The sequence below is a fragment of the Phascolarctos cinereus genome, unplaced genomic scaffold, assembly GCF_003287225.1.
Source record: "Phascolarctos cinereus isolate Bilbo 61053 unplaced genomic scaffold, phaCin_HiC Scaffold_726;HRSCAF=1367, whole genome shotgun sequence".
In the NCBI taxonomy this organism is placed as follows: Eukaryota; Metazoa; Chordata; class Mammalia; order Diprotodontia; family Phascolarctidae; genus Phascolarctos; species Phascolarctos cinereus.
Window position 1 is genome coordinate 217,143,773 of NW_027556098.1, and position 21,772 is coordinate 217,165,544.

General features: G+C 37.7%; 1 long non-coding RNA gene across 1 annotated transcript; it reads left to right on the forward strand.

The window, feature by feature from the left end:
* The first annotated feature begins 1,027 nt into the window (after positions 1–1,027).
* LOC144454551 (uncharacterized) lies at positions 1,028–9,849 on the forward strand. Its single transcript, XR_013483042.1, has 2 exons — positions 1,028–3,007; positions 7,332–9,849. It is a non-coding gene; the product is annotated as an uncharacterized LOC144454551 (long non-coding RNA).
* The last annotated feature ends 11,923 nt before the right edge of the window (positions 9,850–21,772 follow it).

Genomic DNA, 21,772 nt, shown 5'->3' on the forward strand with positions numbered 1-21,772 from the left:
GTTCTATTCTTACAAGGTCAAATAATAAACATTACTGGCAGTAGCATCTTTTACTCAGCATTTACAAAATTGCCATATAGTCGTTAGGTACATAGTATATCCTGGAGATAAAAGAATGTCACTCCTCCCAAGACTAATTAATGGTAAAACTGTTAAAAACAAAAGTGCATTATGAAAATTAAGGCAAGAAACTAAATGTTTGTAGTATTCTTTCAGTAGATGTCATAGTTTCAAATGGAATTTGTATTTCTTTTTTGAAGAACTGGCTGCTCACATTTTGGGGGGCATTTTATCTATTGGGGAATGTATCTCGTAAGTTTGGGCCAATTCCTTATTGATTTTAGATGTCAGACTTCTATCAGAAATGTTTATTGCAAATAATCCTTCACCCAAATCTATTTACTTATTTATTTATATTTACTGTGCCAGAGTTATGTAGTTTATGAAGAACATCTTTTGTTTCCTGAGATTACTTCTACTTGAATAGTTAAGAACTGTTTATCTGCCTACAGTTTCAATTAATAGCATTCCATTATCTTCAATTAAAAAAATATTTAGGCAGATTGACCCATTTATTGTGGTATATGGTCAATTGTGGATCCTGTTTATTTTTAGAAACTACTATCGAATTTTCACCAACAGTTTTTGTTGAATAATTAATTCTTACTCCTTTATTTTATTGTCATAGATTTATCAAACACTAATCTAGTCTTTTGCATACATTTGGAACTAGTTCCTGGTTAGCAAGTCAATTTTGTTGATAGTTTTGTTAATTATTATTTTAAATAATTTGAGATCTGATAATACAAGTCCCTCTTTCAGTTTTTCCTCGCCATAATTTCTTTTGAAATTCTTGACCTTGTATTCCATATTAATTATATTAATTTACCTTCTTCTATCATCTATTCTGTGGGTTTGTAATTAGTATTATATTAAACCTATATTAAAGTTGAATGATATCATTGTTACTATATTATCTCAGACTAGCCATATATTTTGACTCTTTCCAATTAGTTGATTCTTTCTTAATTCTGTAAAAATGACATCGTAGGTTAATACCCAAGTATTTGATATTCTCTCATTGTTTTAAATGGCATTTCTCTATCAATTACTTATGATTTTGTTAGTAATAAATAGAAATTGTGATGATTTTTGAGTGCTTCCTGAACAGTGCCTCAAGAAAAGAAACTTAAGTCAGAAATCACTGTATTTAGAGAACACTGAGCATCACTACAAAACTGAAATTCCTGCTGTCATTCCAGCTACCATCAATATTAACTGCCACTGAGGCAGACAGGTCTAAAAGTCTTGGGAATAGCAAAGGCCACCCAGACCAACAGTCTTTCTTGCATCTGGAGTCCCACAGCCATCATCCAGGGAAATGATCCCCATCCCTGCCACCACCAACACTAGATGTCTTAAACTTGTTCTTCACCTCCTCATCAGTCACAGCTTTTGAAGATTATAAAAACGAAGATCTCACCAAAGTCCTTAGCACTGTCATATGGATCAGTAAATGTGTTTTTAATGGAAATGACACCAAAGAAAATGCATTACTATCTACTTTTTTGCTGCATGCTAAAGACCATTAGGCCTTTCCCTCTAATTTACAGCTGAAACTTTTTATGTATTTTTTCCCTTTTATTAGAATATGAGTTCCTTCAGAGCAGAGACTGTCTTACTTTTCTGTTTGAATCCTCAGCCTTCGCACATAGTAAGAACTTAATTTTTTTTCATTCATCTAATCTAACAGGTAGGAAACAGGTTGTTGAAGGTGGGTGGAATAGCTATTAAATATCTGTATTGTGAGATCAATTAACTAGTTTTTTTTTTTTTTAAACTGAAAATTAGAAGAAAGGATAAAGATGAATAAACAATGCATACAACCACAACAGCTCCAACCTGACAATTTAAACAATACTCTTGACTTTAAAAATAGGAAAAAGACAATTAAAGACTGAATTTGCTCACTATATCCTAGAGAAACCATTTAACCAATGTAAAACAGGCACCATGGGAAGAAAACCACAAAATCTTAGAAACTGTATTAGTCAAAAAACGCTGTCTCCTTGCCAAGTAGAGAGACATGGAAGTCAAGAGCATTATGAATTTAAGAACACGAACATTTCCAAAATGGGAGGGATGACTAAAGGTTAAGAAGTAGTATCATCTTACCAAATAGGAAAGTAATGAAGAAAAATAGGCCAGCCAAAAGTATAAGACCCAAATAAGCCAAATCATCTTTAGAATGTTGGTAAACTAAACTTAGCAAGTTACAGCTTCTCTAAGCCTCAGTTTTCTCATCTGCAAAATGGAATTAATAGTCCTAGTTCACAAGGTTGTTTCGAGGATTAAATAAGACAGCATATCTGAAATACTTTGCAAACTTTAAAGCACTACATAAACATCATCCCTCATCACTATTTCCCAGTGTGTTCTATGAAAACAAAGAAATAGAATGTAAGATCATGTATAAAAAAGTGTCTAGACCTGCCAGAAGAAATCTATGCTGGATTTTGGACGCACCAGGGATCTATTTTTAAGAGCTCTCAGAGGGAAAGAGACCATGTTTTTAAAAATGAAATTACATTTTCAGTATTTAAGTAGATTGGTGATAGGCAGTTAAGTAGGATAGTGGATAGGGTCTTAAGAGTCTGGAAGAGCTGAGTTCAGATTCTTCCCCAGACAGTAGTATTGTCTGGGCAAGTTCCTTAATTTCTTTTAGCTCAGTTTCCTTATCTGTAAAATTGAGGATAAATAGTACCTTCCTCACAGTGTCATGAGAATCAAATAAGGTAACATATAAAGTGCTTTGAAAACCTTTAAAGAAATATGCCAGCCATTATTATTATCTCATTGATGTTGGTTTTTTCATCCATTTGGTACAGCTCAAAACCTATGTATGCTTCCATATCCCATGCAATTTTTATCCATGTTTCCTCCATAGATCCTTCATAGAAGATCCACTCAAAAGTCCAGAGCCTTTCCCTCAGTATTTTTACATTTTGTGAGTACAATTTGAGCACTTGAGCTATCTGCCTGTTACTCTTCGCTCTCAACACATGGCTAGCACATGTCCTTTTCCAATTGTGCCTTACTTCCGTGATAGTCATTATACCACTTCTTGCATGTGTAGATTATGGAGGCCAAGAGAGAAAGGAGTCTTGTGTTTTCACCTCTCTTGACATGAGTGACTTCATATTTTAACTGTCCCCATTTAGTGTAACCATCCACTTTCCTGTGTTTATCCCAGGATAAAAATAAATATCTACAAGGCTAACCATAGGGGAAAAATTGCCTTGTTTCTCACCTCTGAAGCCAAGGACAGCTTATCAAGCCACTTTCTCTCCTTGATAGAAATAAGTCTCCCTTGACCCATTTCCAAGATCAACTATAAACCATTTGCAATCTAGCATAACTTCCCTTGCTTTCTCTTCATTTTATTCCGTGTATACTTGAGGGAGAAATGCCTTATAATCAGAGTTGACTTGGTATACAAAGAAAATTCTGTGAGTCAGCTGACCTTTCCATGCCATGGCTTCTAATAATCTGAATAAAACTTCTATCTGATTTGTATCCCCCATGATAATGTCATTGGGAATTTGCTGCAGGCATGAAGACCATTCTTAAAAAGGTTTTTTTTGTTTTTTAAAGAAATTATAGACATATGAGTTAGTAATTGTTGATATGTCTTTTTACTTGCCTTTTTCCAACAGAAATCAATCACGAATGTTACTACATTCAAAAAAGGCAACCAAGAATATATTAGCAATTCCCAACCAATATGTTTTCATCTCTATAAAAGTGTTGCTAAGAATGATCTATTTAGGTTTTTTGTGGGGGGTTATCCTTTAAAAATATGAGAAAGTGGCAAATAGATGATTTTCAATAGCAGACTACATCTTCAGTCATACAGTTTAGTGAGATATGTGATGTATCCCACTCGATTGATTACAAAAAGCATTTGTAAAACAAATATAGTTCTTCTCTAGCAAGATGTCTCCTAAACATGCAATAATTTCACATAAGATCCTGTATTAGATACAACCCCCAAAATAGAGGATCATTGAACAAAATCATCAGTAGTAAGATTAAAAGAGGGAATAAGATATATAATGGTGTTTGTTACTATCATGGAGGAGGTCCTGTACAAAATCCAAACTAAAGAGGACTTTCCTATAGATGGTAACATCCTCCGTTTGAAAATGATGTGATTTGCATGAAACCCTTGAATACTGTAGCACCTCCTAAATAGGATGCAGTCTGGATAGTCCATTCCATCTCTCTAGTTTTTCTCAGATCATTTTACATATCTAGAATGAACTTCCTTATCTCTGCCTCTCAAAATCTTTGTTTTCAGTCAATGTTTAATACAGATGCTCCCTTCTTTGTGAGGTTTTCCTAGATCCCACCAGTTCTTAGTATACTCTTGCCTCATTATCTTGTATTTACTTATGTGTACATCCTGATAAAATATAAATTCTTTGAGGGAAGGCACTATTTCATTTTTGTCTTTATGTAACCAGTGCTTTTGCAACATACTATATGCTTAATAAAAAATTACTGAATTTAATCTTTACATACACAGAATAACATTTGTTTTTAGCAAACATGTTTTTAATTCCTTCTATTTTTAACAACTAAAATTTTTAAGGTACTCACATTTTTAAGAAAATCATTGTTAAAATTGAAAGACTTTAGAGTTTATCAAATTAGTCCACCTTCCTAACTAGTGGTAGAACTTACTAGTCTTAATTTTTTGTCCCCTCAAACCCCAGACAATGCAGAACAAGCCTATGCCATTTTCTCCTTTTAAAAATGGATATATCATCTTGAAACTTCCCAAACACTTCCTTCTGCCCCTACCTTTCAAGGGAGTTAAGCAATACTAGCTAACATTTCAATTGATAATGTCACCTTCATATTTATAGTTCATAGATTAACATAAAAGATGGCTATGTTTTGATTTTGTTAACAGTTTATCAATAATGTCCCTGATACTTGATCTGAATTTGTTGCTTTTACTTTTATTGTTATAGACTGTGTATATATTGTTGTTTTGAGATTCCTTTACTCTTCCTTCATGCAATTACCCTGCGCATTTCCTCAGATTATTCATTCTGAGTCTTTATGACATAATAATTTCATTTCACGTGTACGCCAGTTTTTGTTCTGCCATTCACCTGATTGTTGGGCACATTGTTTCTAGCTTTCTGATATAACAAAATGCTATGATTAGTTTTGTTTTATGTAGGGGTTGTGGTACATGTGTGTTTTGCTCATTCAAGTTATATATTTCCATATGGATTTGTCTAGATGTGACTCAAAGGGAGGCAAGAATAGCTACCTCTAGAATCCCCTTCCCTCCCCTTTCCCCAAGGGAGACTTGGGGCCAGAGGCTGGCCAGTATGTTCTCAGAGAGAGATGGCATTAGAATAGAATTGTATCTCTCTGCTGCTTTTAATATTGTTAGGCTAGAGGAAATAGTTTTTAGATTCAAGCTGCCCACATAATCTCTATTCCTTATGGGGAAAAAAGTGTCCTAAGCTATATAACCAAGGCTTGACTCCCTTACTATCATGTGCCATTTCCACAATGAACACATAGCAAATAGCAAAAAACAAACAAACAAACAAAAAACCACCTGTTTAATCCAAACAAGATAACAAATAGAAATCAGAAGAAGTATACATAAGAGAATATATACTAGACCATACACAGAGTGATTGAAGTCTGAGGTAACTCAGATGAACCAAGAGAGAGTGTCCTAGATCTCACCCGAGAGGAAAATCTCTTAAGTCTTTAGTGCAGTAAGCTAGGAATAGAAATATGATCAAAGTGCTGGCTCCTCTAATGTCAGCTTTTCCCCAGTCTTTTTCTCCCTTCAGGGACATGAAGAGAGTCTGTAACTATGTGACTTTCTTGAAGCTGGATTCTAGAAGACAAGAATTTCTCTTTTCTCTCACCAGTTCTGCCCTCACACAGTTCAGGAACAATGAGTAATCTGTCTCTACCAATAAGAACAGTTCCATACAAATAGGTTTTGAGGCTTGGGTTACATACATATGGGTCTTTTATTTTTATTATTGACCTCCTTAAGATATAAACCCTGTAGGGGTTTGGAGGGTATAAACCTCTGGGTTTGGAGGATAGGAATAGTTGGTACCTTTTCTTATATGATTCCAAACTGTACCCCTTTTTCTATATGACAGCCCATTAAAATGAAGACCCACATTACTCTGTAATTCTCTTCTCTAAACATTCCCAGTTCTTTTAGTTGTTCCTTCTTTTGAGATGGTTTCCAAGCCCTTGCCATCCTGGTTGTCCTCTTCTAGAAAACATTAATCTGTAAGGATCCTTACTAAACTGTAGTACCTAAACCAGAAAATATACTATGTGGAGTCTATTTAGGAAGAAGTTATAGCAGGACTGTTTACTTCCATTATCTAGATACTATCCTATTATTACAATCTAAGATTGTGTTAGGGTTTTTAGCAGCCATACTGCATTGTTGGCACAGAATCTAGTACTTAATAAAAGTACAGTTAGCTTGTTAGAGAACTTCTCAAATTATTTTGTGTACAAAATGCTTACATTTACTACCTGAAATTGATGGTTCTTTAAATCAGTGGTATCTGAAATGAGATCCCTTTTATGACCCCAAAAGATATCACATCTACCAATTGGACGGTAGTGAAGTAGATTATAACTCACCCTTGCCACAATAGCTGATACTGAGACTTCTTTCCAATATAATTACACAATCCCCTTCAATCATTATCTCCCCACACTCTGTCACTCAGACTCCTTTCACAAGTGTTCAAGCTCCCAAGTTATTCCCTTTTGCCTTGATGTGGGCCTATGAGGGCTATTATGACAAAACCTCCACCAGGATATCCATATGAGTAGCTGCAGGGGTGCTATTGGTAAAATATCCTTCCTTCCTCATCTCCCACCCCTATACTCACATTCTGCCCCCTTATCAACTAATGACTGTGGTAAGTTCAGAGGCAATTCCTTATTTTAAAAAAAAAGAAAAAGATTCTCCTCTCCCCACACCTACATCCTTTTTGTTTTCAGTGAGAGTTAGTCTCACAGGATAAACAAGCATAGATGGATGATAATCTGCATGGCATGTATCATTACATTATCTTTCCCTTCAAACCTAACCCTCTTCCATACTTCCCTGTTATTTTTGAGGGCACTGTCATCTTTCTAGACACCCAAGTTCACAACCTCATTATCATCCTAAACTCCTCATTCTTATCCCACATATCCATTCAGTTATCTTCACAACATTTCTCATATCTTTCCCTTCTCTCCACTTCCAGGACCATCATCACGCCAGCCCAAGATGTCACCACTCCTCTTCCTGACTATTGTAATGACCTTTTAATGGCTCTCCCTGGCTAGTTCCTCCCTTCTTCAATCCATCCTTCATGCAGATACCAACAATTTTCTTGAAGCCAAGGTCTGACCATGTCAGTCTCCTACTCAATAATTCCAATGGTTCCATATTGCTTTTAGGACCAATTATTATTTTATCTTTATCTTGTCATTTTTATTTCTATTTTGAACGTGTTTTATAACCCCCATTATTACTGGTAGGACTATGTGATCAAAAAAGTTTGGAGACCACTGCTTTACAAAATGCTGACTGATGATGTGGAGAATGTATTCTCCATAAAATGGAAAATTTTGAGGGGAAAAAGCAAAAATGACTACTAGGTAGACCAACCAGGTTAAATCTTTCTTGTTTTTTTCAATATAATATTAATAAAGTAATTTGCAGAGATGAGGGAAGGTCTCAATAAAGATTTCTCTTCACTGCCTTTTTTTGACAGGGATGTGTGATTTTATTGGTGCAGGGAACTCCCGATGAGTAAATTCCCTTTACCAATGAAGCAACTATCCTTCAACTTTCATTCAATAAAAGAGTTTCTTAATTTAGTAAAATTAAAGAAGTTATACACTGTGTTTTTTTGTTTTTTAAAGTTGTAATAGTAGGACCTGGGTAAAGGGACACACTTCAGTTGTCTGGCTGAAAATTATCTCTTAAAACTAGGGGAGAAAATAGACCTGTGAAAAGTCGGTACCCTACATGTTAGGCAGGGTAGGGAAATGCCTATATGGTACAATCTGAGGGATGTGCTCAGGTGTGTGCTGGTAAATGTTTAACAACTGGTTCTCCAGGAAAAAAACTGTAGGCATAACACACTTTTAAGTTTAATCTACATTATTAACATTTCCTCCATATTTAAGTCTAGACAAACAACAAATGATAAGTCAAGCCCTGATTTACAGCATTTGCCAATCAGTCTTTGAAGCCATTTCCTGATAACTCCAGAATACCACTTGAATACACACAGTGTATGTGTTTTCCTGCTATTGGCACAAGAGGCCACAGCCAGTGTATTCTATATAAGCAAGCATCTGTTCATTTGTAACAGATGAAACTATCATCCAAGAGAGGCTGGTTGGCAGAACTAATGAATATTAAAAAAGGAAAAGCAGTACCAAATCGGCTTTGGAAGTTGAGAGACACTAGGTTTAATAAAAGGAGAGATAGGGCAAGAAACAAATGAGTTGTCAGACTTCTTGTGCTCCAGTCCCTGACATGTTCAGAGCAGATTCAAGGAGATGCCTAGGAGATAGTTTAGACTGAACCTCGAGGAACAAGAAACCAAGAGAGATCCTCCTTTTTTGGATTAAGAAGAGAATGGAAAGGAGTTTGACTTCTACTCAGGATAGAGCCAAAGAGAGAGGATTGCAGTTTCAGATAGAAACATCGTAGAATTCAATGAGTGATAGAGACCCCCAGCATCTAGATGCCTTCCTTCATCTAAGTAAAACTTCAGTCTTTAAGTATATTCAATAGCTTCTTGCTATACCCATAAAATTATTTATATTTGCCAAAGGCCTAAAGAAAACCTAGTGAGCATGTATGTACTTAAGGTATATAGACTTCTAGGATTCATACTGTATATAGAACCACTTCATACTCACTGTCAAGAGCCAATTCTTAAATATTTGTTGTAAACATCAGAAAATGGCAAATGCTACAAACCAGAGCTTGATAAATTGCTTTGCTAATTGTCTAGTCTTAAGAAAGTAATGTTAATACAGTAGATTCAACTTAACAGAAAGACAGTTGTTAAATATTTACCAGCACACCCCTGTACAAATCCTTTGAGTCTTATCCTTTGTCTTGAGCTTCAGTCTCGCATCCCCAGTGGCCTATTGGACACCTCAACTCTCTTCCAGCTCCATTCCATCCTTCACTCGGCTGCCAAAGTAATTTTCCTAAAGCACAGGTCTGTGTTTTTCTCCCCCACTCCCAACTCAGAAAGCTCCAATGCCCCCCCAGTTACCTCCAGGATCAAATGTAAAATCCTGTTTGCCCTTTTAAACTTTTTATAACTTGAACCCTTCCTGCCTTTTCTGTCTTATTAAACTTTAAAATCCCCTATATGTGCTCTGCAGTCCAGCTACTAACCAACTTACTGTTCCTTACATAAAAATCTTTCTCTTTACTTCTTTTCTTTGCACTGACTGCCCCCTCAACCTGTAATTATCTACCTCCTAATTTCCCTGGCTTCATTTAAAATGTAACTCAAATTTTGACCTCCACAGGAGACCTTTCCTAGTTTCCTTCCCCTACTTCCAAACAACTTCAGTTTATAATATCTGCTGTATGTACATAGTTATTTGTATATTGTCTCCCCCATTTAAATGTAAGCTCCTTGTGGGCAGGGATAGTGTTTTTTGCATTTTTTTGTGTGTGTTCTTATTGCTTATCACAGTTCCTGGCACATAGTAAATGCTTAATAAATGCTTACTGACAAGTAACTTCTCTGTTTTGGACCTCAGTTTCTCTATAAAATGAGAGGGTTGGTCTAAATCTCTAAAGCCCTCTAGCTGTGAAGATGCTACGATTCCCTGTCCTCTTGATAGCCAAAGGTAATTTTCGGCTTCATCTCTAAGATACTAGGAATTCCCATTTTAAGCTCCGTGCTATAGAGGCATATCATGTTTTTCTCACTTTCCCTGCAATGTACTTTTCTTAGGAAGATATCTAAAAATGTTAGTAGTAAGGGTTTCAGACATGCCTGGTAATTGTTTTGTTCTCTTCTTCCAAAGCCTGGTATTTCTTATCCTTTCCCAGACATAACTGTGCCTTTTGCAGATAAAAAAAAAACAGGAACAAACTCTGGACTATGTTTTCTTTGTAGATTAACAAAAATGTTAGGATTTTTTCTTCAAAGCAGACTCAAATTTTTGTTCCCATATTTTGAATGTTACATTGTTCTTTTGTTAAAATCCACATATTTGAATCAGGAGAATCCCAGTTACAGTTCCACGTGTGGATATTTTAAGTATTTTCTCTAAGTTGTTACAGTTATATAATATTTTATTTAAATTGAAAATTTGTTTTTCATGCTTCCTGTTGAATTAAACGATCTGTTTAAATTTAGAAAGATACTTTCACTTATGCCATGAAATATTTTGGGAAATTTCATTCTATATGAACTCATTTCCAACCTTTTTTTTTCAAAATTGCCTTATTCATTTTTAGTTCAGTAGATTAAGAATATTCCCCATTAAATTGTTTCATTCTAATTAAGTTCAGTCCTAGATGTTTATATAGAGCACTTTTGTAACAGATGAAAAAATAGATACGGTCATTTAGTACACACTACATAATTTACACATAAAATGCTGACCACATGTTTCTGAATGTCACACAGTTGAAACAAGGGGCAATTCACTGTCTCCTCATGCCACAGCAGGGCATTCCTTTGTAACTAGGCAAAATCCTCACTATATGACCAAATGTAGAGGAGTTTATAGGATCCTACTCTTCTTTATGAACCCTGGAGATCCTTCTTCACTCTCCCCATCTCTATTCCCTTGGCCCTCACCAAGTGGCAGGAAGATTTAGTAAATTATAAACCTACTTCAAATTCTACTAATGAAACAAACTATAGAAACTGAAGATAAGGAATAGGTCAAGGTAGCTAATTCCACATCAGTTAGGCCTAAAGGAATCAACACTAGAATATTCACAGAAAAAGCTCATGTACTCTTAGTATGATTAATGATATTTATGAAATTGGTATGAATAAAGATAATAGTAAAAGACAAGCATAATTCCAAATCCCATGCTACCATGGAATAGAGGAAAAACCTCAGAATTAGTCGTTAGTCTTTCTTACTTTCTTTGAAATACTAGAAGAAAAACTTTTTTTTCTGCAGGTACACAAAGGATGGTTTATCCCATAATTAGCATAGTTCTTAAAAATTAACTATATCATATACAAATGAAATCACTTAATTAGGCTGCTTTACTTGTTTTCAGCATACATGGTGCAAGAGGGACTTGTTTGAATGAGTAAATTAAAAATATTTGTTGAGTGCTAATTGTGTGCCACCTCTGTTTGGGTATTTGTTATAAAGTAATTTCCTTCTAAACAAAATGTATCAATAAAAATAAAAGTAATTCAGCAAGGTAAACCTACTCAATTAGCTTTAAACTATGCTAAGACTTTTGAGATACCTTGTACATTTCTGTAGAACCCTAATTTCTTCCTATTGTTGTTCAATCATTTCAGACCCTTTGCAACCCCATTTGGGGTTTTCTTGGCAAAGATACTAGAGTGGTTGGCCATTTCCTTCTCCAGCTCATTTTGCAGATGAGAATACTAAGGCAAACAGGGTTAAGCAACTTGGCCAGCTAGTAAGTGTCTGAGGTCAGATTTGAACTCAAGTCTTCCTGACTCTGGGCCCCATACTCTATCCACTGTCACCCAGCTGCCCCTAGAACCATAACTAGGTTTGGCACTATTCAACATTGTGAAGCAAAGAGTTTGTGTTATCCCAAGCTGGCCCTTTCTACATTTTACCCTGACATTTTGCCTGCCTATCCCACTGCCACAAAAGTCAGGTACTGGACATGATACAATTTTTTTACACTTGATGCACGAATACCAAATTGAACCCCACAGAGCCCTCTTCTGGGTCTATATTTAATGTCTTCTTTAACAACAGAAAATGGACATAGAGAATTGTGTGTGATAAGTAGAAGGATCCAAAGATTTGGGGTCAGACCTATGATCAAAACCTGGCTCAGTCATTTATTGTCTTGTGACCTTGGGCAAATCACAGTCTCATTGGGCCTTACCTATAAAAGTAGGGGCTTGAATTGTAAAACATCAAAGGTCCCTTCTGTCTCTAAAACAATGATCCTATGATCTAGATGCTTGGATTTACTGGTACTTTTATGGGGAAAAGTAGAGATCTTTAAGCAAAAGGTGGATAATGCAGCAGGGATTGTTGGACAAATAAAATTTCTACTACATAGCCTCAGTGTACTTTCAGACTCAGAGCATGTGTTTCTGATTCAGTATAAAGATGATTTTGGATATTTAGAAGCATGGTCTAAATAAAAGAGTTGAGATATAAAAAGGAAAAAAATACAAGTTAACATTTTGGGAACAAAACTTAAAATATATAAATTCATATGAAAAGAAGAGAAGATAGGCTTGTCAAAGGATGTCGAAGGATGAGAGTACTCCACTGATATTCCTTTTTTTTTTTTGGCTAGTCAGTGGGGTTAAGTGACTTGCACAGGGTCACACAGCTAGGATGTATTATGTGTCTAAGGCTGGATTTGAACTCAGGTCCTCCTGACTCCAGGACCAGTGCACCATCCACTATGCCACCTAGCTGCCCCATCCACTGATATTCTTACAAATGAGAATTTGGGAAAGAACTTTAGCATGTTCAATGGACGCCTTGTGCTGAACTTTTGGGAAGACGTGGATGAGAGTTGAATAGAGCGGGTGGGAATCTGCACCACTGAAAGGACCATTTATATCAATGAGACCACATGCTTATTTGATTATCTTCATTGAGTATCTCTGTGTCAGGAATTGTGTATTTGTTTTTGGGGTGGTTAGTTTTTTGTTTGTTTGTTTTGTTTTTTATGTCACATTTGCCCTGCCCAAAAAGTCAAATTGAAATTCAGAAAAGGACAAGATCAGCATAGGCGATAGTAGTTAAAGGAGACAGTACATAAGCTAGACCTTAAGGGGTCTAAAGGGGATTGCAGAGAGTAGAAAGAGGATACAATGTGAACAAAGGTTGTGTTGTGTGTGTGGTTTGTCCTTCATTATGGAAGAGGACTATGACATGAGGAAGATGATGCTATGACTTGCAATTGAATTGGATTTAAATGAGGGGAGGGGCTGTGCAAAGTCACCAACCTCACTTTCTCCACCAGGGCCATCTGGTTCCAGTGGACAGATGTAGATCAGAAAAACTGGAGATGACCCAGGATGCAGTGGGAGACCTAGGCCTTTTTAAGCTAAGGTCTTTCTGAGTTCTAACTTTGAGTGAGGCAATGCCCATTCAGTGATTAAGCCTGTTTAAGAATGAGTCAAGGGATAGCCCCTTTAATTAAAAAAAAAATTGGTGAAGACCCTTAGATTTGCTGGCCACAAGAGAAACAACTAGTATTTATATTCACTGTGAGCTATCAGGACCCAAAAAATAAACATTAAGTGGTGCTTGGGCAGGGACCTATTGTTGTAGCAAGGTGAGACAGAATGTAGTTTGGGGGCAGCACCAGAGAGTGGCAAGAAATAAAGTAGGGCCAAATTATAAAGAATCAGGCAAAGACATTTAGGGTTTTTAAAAACAGCCAACAAGAAAGCTGTTAATGTTCTTAAGGATTCAATTCAGTACAAACATTTATTCAGAGTCTGTGTGAGAAGAGGTCTAAGGAAAATGCTATTTTAGTGTAGCACTTGTGTTGTACTCCTTTCCCAATTTGTAGTTGTACTTTATGTCCTCAAAGGGTGACTGCTGCTTCCAGGTTCTACAATACTTGTGTGGCTACATTCCTAAAACTATTGCTCTCGAGCCCCCATGAGCAATATTTCTGTCTTTTTTTTTTTTTGCTTTTTGTTGAGGCAGTCAGGGTTAAGTGACTTGCCCAGGGTCACACAGCCAGTCAGTGTTATGTGTCTGAGACTGGATTTGAACTCAGGTCCTCCTGACTCCAAGGCTAGAGCTCTATCCACAGCACTACCTAGCTGCCCCTGATATTTCTCTTAAAAGTCACATAGAAGACAGTATTAGTTCAAAGCAATGGAATTTACTAAGATGGTATAATAACAGTAGTAGCTCACCCCCATAAACCTGGGGCACACTTTCTCACAAATATACACATAGTATCTATAAAAAAGAGTGGGTACAGATTTAAAGTACAATGATAACGAGGCAGAGATGTAGGGAACACATGTGGCCAAAGCAACTAATGTCTTCATGCTAGCGGGCCTCAAATGTCTTCTTTCTCCTGGTGCTCACAGAATCTCCTCACAAATACATCTCTACCAGGAAGCTCATTTGTCTGGGAACCCACAATTCACTCCTCTCCCCACCTTAAACCTGTATTCTCCAAGTTTATTCTCTCAAGTTTACATTATTTTTCCTCTTTACCAACAGAGGTACCATCCTTGAAGCTACTTCCTAACTCAAGTTGTCCCACTCAGTTCCATCTGTGTCTTGGCAGTGTGAGTCTCTTCTCTCTGTTGGATTTGGTGTCTCCTACTAGGCTAGGAGCTTCAGTGCCATGGTGTATAGGGGTGAGGAGGGGTGGGGGGTAGAGAGAGAAAAAATTTCTCCACATATTGCCTTCCAGTATGGGTGAAAGGATTACAAGCCACTATGCAGCCCACAACCTTGACCGAGTTTAGAAAGGTAACTTTTTAAAGGCTACCAGAATTATAGCCAATCTTCTGGAAGCTAATCTTGAACTGCCCTTCTAATTCTATCAAGGAAGACTTTATACTTTCCTAAAGTGGTAGCAAAGTATTAATACATTAACATCTAACATCTATCTGTGCTTTCTAGCATGGTATCCCTCTGCACACTTATTTTAATACATCATTACCAGTGATTATATCCTATGTCCACAACAACTGAAAGGGGTCACTCCTTACATTAAGAAGATCAGTCTGATCAGTCTGATAGACTGTGAAAGATGAAAGATGAAAGATAAAGGAAGAATGAGGAATGAAGAAACCATGGAAATTTTGTCTTAAGTTCAGATAGCAAACAATAGCAAGGGTACTAGAAGCCAGGAGAAGTTTCTGGGTAGAAAGAAAAGAAATGGGATGTATGGCCACAGAAAACAAAACACCAATTTTTGCAAAGTTGATGTAAGGTTAGTCTGAATCAGAACCTGCTCCAATACTATTACTGTTATTAGAATCAAAACTATGATTTTTATAAGGAAAAGAACATAAGGAAGACCATAAAGAAGCAGGGACAAACACAATAGCTTTGAAAGTTACAAGTTGAAGTGAGATACTTAAAAAGAAAAGCAAGCTGTACATAATGGAGAATTCTATGTTCAACCATTTTCTGTTCTACTGTATACATGCATATGCAAATGTCCATTTTATTTGGTGTCTTTGGGTTTAGAATAAAAATAATCGCAATGAAACAGAAAAAAAACCTGTGATTTCAATGGTATAGGGAAAACTCGGGGGAAGAAATTTCAACAATGCAGATCAGAGGAGGCAGAGCCAAGATGGCAGAATTAAGACAGGGATTCACCTGAACTCTTTCTCCAAACCCCTCCAAATGACTCTAAACAAATTCTAGAGCAGCAGAATGCGCAAAAAGACAGAGTAAAACAAATTTCTAGCCCAAGACAATTTGGAGGGTCTGCTGCAAAGGTCTGTTGCACCAGGGGGAGGGAAGAGTACAGTTTAGCACAGGACAGGACAGTGCTGACCAGGCCCCAGCTAACCCAGAGCAGGCCTCAGGGTGACTGAATCACTAGCAGCAGTGGTGGTTTCCAGACCTCTCAGCCCACAGACACCAAAGACAACTTGGAAGGTCAGCAGGAAAGGTCTGTCGCACCTGGGTGAGAGTGGAGTGCAGTCTAGCACAGGCTGTGCCACCACAGCCCCCGCTCCAGTAAATCAGGAGCAGGACTTGGGAGTGATTGAATCAGCAGTGGCAGTGGCTGCTTCTGGAGCTCTCAGCCCACAGATGGTAAGAAGGAGACTACAGGAGTCTTTTTGCTACCACTGATGCAAGACTCTGTACCTTTACCCATACTTGGATCTAGTCACAGTCCTGGGTGTCAGTCCTAGGGTGAGGAGGAAAACTAGCACAGCAGAGCTTGCAGCCACAGAGGAGGGGAAACTCTCCTCACCATTCCAGGGCAGAAAGGAGTGCTTGTGGTCACTCACAAACTAGAGCACAGGCCAGGAGAGTAGTAAACACCTCTTCTTAGATCATACCACCTTGGAAGAACTGAAAACTTACAGGTCCCTAGGAGTATCTCTGAAAACAGCTGCACAAAACCCCTGGAGCTTGGGACAGTGTGCTTAAGTTGTGCTTAAGGGGTAAATTATCTCACATAAAAGAGGCAAGAAAAAGTTTTTACAGTAGAGGGGACAAGTGGGGAGGTGAGAGGTAGTGAGTGAATCTTACTGTCATCAGAATTGGCTCAAACAGGGAATAACATACACATAAAATTGGGTATAAAAATCTATCTTACCCTACAGGAAAGTAGGACGGGAAAGGCATAAGAGAAGGGGGGTGGTGATGGAAGAGAGGGCAGATTGGGGTAGGGGGTAGTCAGAACCAAAACACTTTTGAGGAGGGACATGCTGAAAGGAGAGAGAGAATAGGATAAATGAGGGGGGATGGAATGTAGGGAAATACAGTTAGCAATAATAACTGAAAAAATTTTGAAGCAAGTTTCTCTAATAAAGGCCTCATTTCTCAACATATAGAGAACTGAGTCAAATTTATAAAAATAAAGAGAGCCAAGATCGTGTAGTAAAAGCAGTGATTTGCTTGAACTCTCCCTCAAACCCCTCCAAATACCTGTAAAAAATAACTCTAGGGGCAGCTAGGTGGCACAGTAGATAGAACACTGGCCCTGAAGTCAAGAGGACCTGAGTTCAAATCTGGCCTCAGACCAAACACTTGACACTTACTAGCTGTGTGACCCTGGGCAAGTCACTTAATCCCAAGTGCCTCATAAAAAAAAAAAAACTCTAAACAAATTCTAGGTCAGGAGAATCCACAAAAAGACAAGAGTGAAACAAATTTCCAGCACAAGACAACCTGGATAGTTGATAGGATAGTTGGATAGTTGACTAGGAGGGAGAGGAACGTGGTTCAGCGTGCGCCACACAGGCAAAGATGGAGTAGGCCTCAAGAGACTGAGTCACAGGCAGCTGTGGTGGTTTCCAGACTTTTCAACCCACAAACACCAAAGACAACTTAGAAGGTCAGTGGGAAAAGTCTGTCAGACCTGAGTAAAAGAGGAGCCCAGCCCAGTCCTGGCACTACCTCAGCCCCAGGGTGGTGGCAACAGTGGCAGTGGCTACATCTGGAGCTTTCAGCCCCCAGACAATAGGGGGATCGAGTGGTTGATTAGAGAGGGATTGCAAGGATCTCTCTGATGGCACTGAGGCAGAATTCTCTTGGTTTGCCTATACTAGGATTTGGATTGCAGTCCTGGGTGGTGGTTCTGGGGCAAGGAGGAGTTCTGATGAGGTGGAGCTTGTAACATGGTGAAGAGAAAATCCTCATCATGGTTCCAAGGCAGAAAAGAGTGCTTATGGTCACTCATAGACCAGAGCACAGGCCAGGAAGGGAGTAAACACCTTTTCTTTGATCATACCACGTTGAAAGAACTGAAAGTTTACAGGTCCCTAGAAGGAACAATGAAAACAGGTACACAAAACCCCCAAACACCCTCCACCCTGGAAGCAGAGCCCTACCTTAACAAAGAGTTAAAAAGTCAAGTAATTGGCAAACAGCAGGAAAAAAACTCAGACTATAGAATCTTACTTTGGTGACAAAGAAGATCAAAACATACAACCACAAGAAGACAACAAAGTCAAAGCTCCTACATCCAAAGCCTCCAAGAAAAATGTGAATTGGTCTCAGGCCATGGAAGAGCTCAAAAAGGATTTTGAAAAGCAAGTAAGAGAAGTAGAGGAAAAATTGGGAAGAGGAATGAGAGTGATGCAAGAAAATCATGAAAAACAAGTCAATAGCTTGCTAAAGGAGACCCCAAAAAATACTGAGGAAAATAACACCTTAAAAAATAGACTAACTCAAATGGCAAAAGAGGTCCAAAAAGCCAATGAGGAGAAGAATGCGTTAAAGAGAATTTGTTAAATGGAAAATGAGGTCCAAAGGCTCACTGAAGCAAAAATTCCTTAAAAATTAGGATGGAGTAAATGGAAGCTAATGACTCTATGAGAAATCAAGAAGTTATAAAACAAAACCAAAAGAATGAAAAAATAGAAGACAATGTGTAATATCTCATTGGAAAAGCAACTGACTTGGAAAACAGATTCAGGAGAGAGAATTTTAAAATTATTGGACTACCTGAAAGCCATGATCAAAAAAAGAGCCTAGACATTACCTTTCAAGAAACTATCTGGAATTATCGAAGAAATTATGAAGAAAAACTGCCCTGATATTCTAGAACCAGAGGGTAAAATAGAAATGGAAAGAATCCGCCAATCACCTCCTGAAAGAGATTGCAAAAGAAAAATTCCTAGGAATATTGTAGCCAAATTACAGAGTTCCCAGGTCAAGGAGAAAATATTGCAAACATCCAGAAAGAAACAATTCAAGTATTGTGGAAACACAATCAGGATAATACAAGATTTAGCAGCTTCTACATTAAGGGATCAGAGGGCTTGGAATATGATTGGGGCAAGGGGTATTCAGAATGCATGTGGTCTTGGGGTAGGGGGAGGGAAGAGATGGGGAGAAAATTTGGAACTCAAAATTTATGGAAGTGAATGTTGAAAGCTAAAAATAAATAAATTAATTCATTAATAATAATTAAAAAAAGAAAAAAGAGCCATTCCCCAACTGTTAAGCAATCAAAAGATATGATCAGTTTTCAGATAAAATAATCAAAGCTATCTATAGCCATATAAAAAAATACTCTAACTCACTATTGATCAGAGAAATGCGAATTGAAACAATTCTGAGGTACTACCTTATACTTTATTAGATTTGCTAATAGGATAGAAAAGATAAATGACAAACATTGGAAAGGATGTGGGAAAAATGAGACATTAATGTACTGTTGGTGGAGTTGTGAACTGATTCAAACATTATGTAGAGCAATTTGGAACTATGCCCAAAGGACTATAAAACCATGCATACCCTTTGACCTAGCAATACCACTACTAGTTCTGTATCCAAAAAGAGATAAAAAAAAAAAGGAAAAGGACCTATATGTACCAAAATATTTATAGCTACTCTTTTCTGGGAGCAAAGAATGAGAAATTGAGGGATGCCCATCAACTGGGGAATGGCTGAACAGGTTGTGATATGTAATTATGATGGAATACTATTGTAGTACAAGACATGATGAGCAAGATGTTCTCAGAAAAATCTGGAAAGACTTGCATGGGCTGATGCAAAGCACAATGTTCTGTGTACAAAGTAACAACAATATTGTAAGATGATCAGTTGTGAATGACTTAGCTATTCTCTTTTTTTTTTTCACTTTTCATAAATTTTTTTTTTGGCTAGGCAACGGGGTTAAGTGACTTGCCCAGGGTCACACAGCTAGTAAGTGTTATGTGTCTAAGGCTGGATTTGAATTCAGGTCCTCCTGAATCCAGGGTGGGTGCTCTATCCACTGCGCCACCTAGCTGCCCCGACTTAGCTATTCTCAACAATACAATAACCCTAAACAATTCTAAAGGACTTATGATGAAAAATTCTATCCATCCCCAGAGTAAGAACTGATGGTGTCTGAATATAAATTGAAGCATATTTTTAAAAAAATAAATAAAATAAATTAGTTCCAAAGCTGGGGGAAAAAATACAATGCAGATCAGCACCTTTTCTGCAACTTACTATTAAGAGCACTGCTTGGGGCCCACTAAGAGGTTATAGACAAGGCCACAGCCAGAACATGTCAAAGGACTTGAACCTAGTTTTCTATGTGCTATAGAACAGATACTTACATTGTGCCTGAAAGTTTTCAAGGGACCTTATGTACATTGTCTCATTTGAGTCTCACAATATACCTATGAGGTGAGTACTAGGAATATTCTCATTTTACCTGTAGTAATTATAGGTTCTGGACTTAGTCTCTCAACCTGTAATTTCACTAGCAGGTCAGGTTTCCAGAATATGGCTGGCTATTTCATCCTCTAAAGCATTAAAACCCCCTGAGAATCAATGGGGTTTTTGCTAATGTTATTGGTTCAACAAGCTTCTTCCTGGGTATGGCAGCAAGCAGAAACCCCTTAATGTTAATTAAAAATATTAATAAATCAAGCCATGATTTGTAGCATTTGTGAATTTTCAGAGTATAAATGCTCATCCAGAAAATTTAACAATTGGCTTTGGAGAGCCAGGTCAAGCTGGCTGCAACATACCCCTGAAAGGCCTGCTGCAGAAAAGAGGATTTGAACTAGAACTTAAATAAAGGCAATGAAATTAGGAGGGAGATCATTTTAGGAGAGCTGGTGAAAAGGCACTCAATCAAGAAATGGGGTTTGTGTAAAGAACAGAAAGTTGGCTAGTGTAGCTAGATTGCAGAGTGCTCGAAGGGGATTTTAAAGTTTAAGAAAGGGACAGCTAGGTGCGGCAATGAATGGTACACCAGCCCCGGAATCAGGAGAACCTGAGCTTTAGACATTTAAGTTGTGTGACCTTGGGTAAGTCATTTAACCCCAATAGCCTCCAGTAAATAAATAAAGTTTAAGAAGACTGGAAAGATAGGAAGGGGACAGGTCATAAAGAGCTTAAAAAGAGAGAGTATTTTACCTCTAATCTTGGAGGTAAAGGAGAGCCATTAGAGCTTATTGAGCTGGGGGGGGCAGGGAAGGGGTATGACATGGTCAGACCTGTACTTTAGGAAAATCACTTTGGCAATTGAGTGGATGATAGACTAGAGTTGGGAAAAAACTAGAGGTGGGGAAACCAATGAGGAGGCTATGATGAGGCAGTACTAGAGTGGTGGCTGTGTGAGTGAAAGTGGGAACATGTATGAAAGATTTTGTGAAGGTTAAAACAATAAGGTATGTCAAAAGTTTGGATAGGTAAGGTAATAGTAAATGAGGCCTAGTAAAAGACAGAGGTTGGGAGTCTGAGTGACTGAAAGGATGGTGGACTTCTTAGTTGTCATAGGTAAGTTGGTGTGGGGCTACCTACAGTTGCCCTGATGTATATCTTGCCACTGGACCCTGATGGCACCGGAGGAGAGTGAGGCTGGTGACCTTGCACAGACCTTCCTCACTTAAATCTAAATCACTTGCATGTCACGGCATCACCTTCCTGATGTCATTGCTCCTCTTTGAGAACAAAGGAGAAGCAATAATGACAACAAGGCAAGTTGGTCAGAGAAGAGAATTTGGGGGAAAAGACAATGAGTTATGTTTTGGACACATCAGATTTGACAGCTTTGCAGATCTTCTAATCTGAAAGGTTCAAAAGGAAGTTGGTGACATGTGACTATAGCTTGAGAGAGATTATGGCTAAATATACTAATTTGAGAATCATTTGCATAGAGATGATAATTGAACGTATGGGAGCTAGTTAGATTACCAAGTAAGATAATTGTTATTGCTGTTCAGTTGTGTCCAACTCTTTGTGACTGCATTTGGGGTTTCTTGGCAGAGAATTTGAGTGGTTTGCCATTTCCTTCTCTAGCTCATTTTACAGATGAAAATATTGAGACAAATAGGCTTAA